Here is a 3,633-nt window from a genome sequence, read left to right on the forward strand (position 1 = left end):
GTGGGCTGAATTCCCTCTGAGATTTGGCATAGTTGGACTAGCTTAGGACCAACTTCAGTATTCACTTTGAGCTTAAATACAATAAGACCTTAACTATTCGTGTTTATGCAGAATGCATTTTTAGCTGCAAAATACTCTTAATACCTGATAATTAGTAATATTTTCTTATTTATTATATAAACCTCTGTTCCCATGAACAGCCTTGGCAATTGGCTGTACTCAAGCCACTCCTGGTGGTCGTTTAAGCTTTTCCTTTAGCGTGAGCAACCACGAGGTGGTGCCTGTTCATCATCCAAAAGGGGAAGGCGCCTTGTTCAACAGAGCTCGTGTTGGCTCTTGGCCAACAAAGTGACTGTTTTGATCCGTTGCTCCCAGAGTATATGTGACCTCTATCATTCTCTGCTCTTACCAGCCTCATGTGAGATTTTGGTGCTCAGAGGTTCAAGTCAAAAAGGATGGTCAAAAGGATGGTAAATTCAAGCTGAGCTTTGCTGGCAGGCTAATGACAAGACTGGCTTTGGAATAGCAAAGTTGTGCTCTGCGGCCAGAGCATCTTGTGGAATCAGAGCTGGAGCTGCAGCAGCCTGAGCTGCAGTGGTGGGACCGGGCAAGGACCCGAAGATGGAGGAGTGGGGAGCACCCTTGGCCAGGGTGCGTGGGGAGAGAATGGCCATCGCATGGACATCTCTGCTTTCGGTGCACCAGAGCTTCTCTGTGTAAGCTGAATTTAGCTGAAGATGGGGCACATAAAAGACTATTTGAAATGTGTCCCTCTGAATGAGAACCGGGAAGTATTTTAAAGGCAGAGTTTTTCACATGACCTGCATGTAATTCCCAGCTGTGAACCCTCAGGCAATGAGCGTGAAATCCAAAACACAGCTGATAGGTGAAAGGGCTGTTTTCAGCTCAGACCAAACACTTGAGTATTCATAGCTTGGTGCCGTTACAAACAGGCGTTAAACTACATCAGAGTAATTTGGTTTTGAGCTCTGCAGAGGAACCCCCTCCTCGCTGTGTGCCGCTTCAGAAGGAGTCTCAATCAGTGCTGAAGGAGACCCAGGTGTGCACCACATTGTACTAGTTTTCCTGCAAAATAGCAAGCCTCCATCCCTTCCATAACTCCCTGCCAAATTTCCTGCTATAAATTGGTCTTATGTTTGCCTGCATGTACCTTGTGACCCCTGCAGAATATTTGTGGTATTTTAAACCCTGCACTGTGTGCATGACACAGTGTTTAGCTTGGAAGTGAAGTTTAATTTAATCTCACATGCTGATTGTGGTGTTTATTTTGGAACCCACAAGTAGGAGGCGACATTTTATATTTTATTAGTCTGGATGAAGTCTCCCTGTTACTTGATAACCGTGTATATGTTTGAATGAAAAGATCAATATTCAGAGGAATGCTGAAACATGGATGGCATTTGGATACAGCCTCTTATCTTCTCTAGGTTTGCAGTCTACTGGAAATGAAAAATCTTTCAGTATTTGTGGTTGGCTGTGGCGATAATGAGGGAGTGGCTGTCTTGCTTTGTAGAGGATTGTGTATCATTGCTCTCTGCGTGCCAGTGGAGCTGGAGAGGGAGCTGTTTTGGAAAAAGCTGTGCTCACATCGGGGAGAGGCTTTCTCTGCTCATTTCTTGTGTCTGTTTTAAGTGGAGGGAGCTGGGTTTGCAGCAGGAGGTTATAGCTCTGTGGCCCTGGGCCTTGTTTCATTTGCTTCCCCCTGTCTGCGCTTGCAGCAGAATAAGCGAGTGGTAGAAGCTCAAAGCCCTCTCCCACTGTCCCCCAAAAGGCCCAGTCTACCAACAAAACTGCTCTAGGGCTTGCTCTTGGCTGCAGCTCTTATCTTGCTCTGAATATTGAGGAGCCTGGAGAAAAGAAGGGGAAGGGCTGGCTTCCATGAGTCCTTTTTCATAGAGAGTGATGGAAAAAGAAATGTAATAGGTGAAAGGAATCCACCAGCAGACTTGAATACTGCATCACGAGGACATTTGTTGCTCCTTTGACCACTGAAGGTAAACGGTTTTGGAGCATAATTCTGTATGTCATGAAATAGCAAACAGTGGATGAAATGCAATGAAGGGTATGTTACATGAATAATTCCAAGCTGTACTCTTCCTACTTGTATCCTCTTCCTATAGGAAAATTCTTTACAAGAGAAGTGTTGGAATTCTGCCCCAATAAAGCAATGCAATTAAGACATGATTTGTTAATCTGAAAGTTTTGCAGATCCCCCATGTTCTCTATTCCAAACCCTGGTGTAGCAGAATGCAGAGTTACTGCCATTGTAGTTGTCTGGTGGCTTCTGGCAAATGCTGCTCTTCTGATGCTCGCTATAGGCCTCTTCCATATCTGATTTCACTCATCTTATGAGAGAATGCAAAAAAAAAAAAAAGATAAACATTTTTAACAGCAGAATAATTTCATCTGCATGAGAAGTGGAGTTGGGAATGCTTTTCTTTAACTTTTTTACTTATAGTGATAGTCTGAAGATATGCTTTATGAATCAAGTTGGATTCCAACTCATCTCAAATCTCAAAGGTGACAGCTTCGTCTGCTCAATGTAATGTTTGCATCAATCTACACTGTGGACAGAAGTGAAGGCAGGGGATCGTGCGGATGAATTATTTCTGCATGGTGTTTTTGGCACTAGCTTCCATTTGTTGTCTGTGAAAATACTGCATTTAAATATAGACACAGTAGATGGCACTTTAGTCATTGATTTTTATGAGGTAGGAAGCAAAAGCAAACTTGGTTATGAAATTAGCTGTTTTTAAAAATAGGTGCATTCTATTGGAAGAGCAATTTCAAAACTTTGCTATTGGTAAGGTAGTCCTAGAAGAGAGTTAAATGTCCACTTTTTTTCAGTGCAGACAGGTCTTCTCGGAGTGTTTGAATTTGTAGAAAGACAAATGGGCAAGACATGATCAGTCTGAATCATAAACACGGAGTGGCAGATTCCCCTTAACCATGCTGGCACTGTTCCTTTTTGGCTTTGTAATCTATTCTTCACAGTATATTCTCTAATACTGTATATTAAGTGCTTTCTAGCCTTGCTTACCTTATCTAACCATTTGTGAGATGACTCCTGACTGGAATTGGAGGGTAAAATCTACCAACAAAGTGAATCTCTAACAGTGTCCCCTTGCTCCAAGAGCAGATGCTCTATGCCTTATGGTAGCTGAGCCTGACCTAAGTGTGCCAGAGGTTTTGCTAAACAGTATATGACCATGAGGTTGAGGATATTGGAAAGCAGGTAAGTGGTGCTGCAGTCAGTGCTGTTGCCTTGGACAGGGCTATGTGGTCGTTTGGCTGCTTGTTTTCAGTATGAGCAGGTATTGGGCTGACAGTCCCGAAGGCTGAAGTGCCAGCACAGACCTCCCCAGTCCTATCCTGTCACTGTGATTCAGCACTAATCCGGCCTGCTGGGCTGAGACACTGTGGTCAGACTTGGTTAATGATTCATGCCTTGGCCTCGCTGCTGATGGCCTTACAATATTTGACTTCTTTTCATAAAGACACGGTTGGGCTCAAACTCGAACATCTCTTGTATGAAGAGAGGCTGAGTGAGCTGGGCCTGTTTTCTCTGGAGAAGAGACGGCTCAGAGGGGATATGATTAATATGTATAAGTT

The sequence above is a fragment of the Nothoprocta perdicaria genome, unplaced genomic scaffold (assembly GCF_003342845.1).
Source record: "Nothoprocta perdicaria isolate Ctin4 unplaced genomic scaffold, notPer1 scaffold_204, whole genome shotgun sequence".
NCBI lineage: Eukaryota > Metazoa > Chordata > Aves > Tinamiformes > Tinamidae > Nothoprocta > Nothoprocta perdicaria.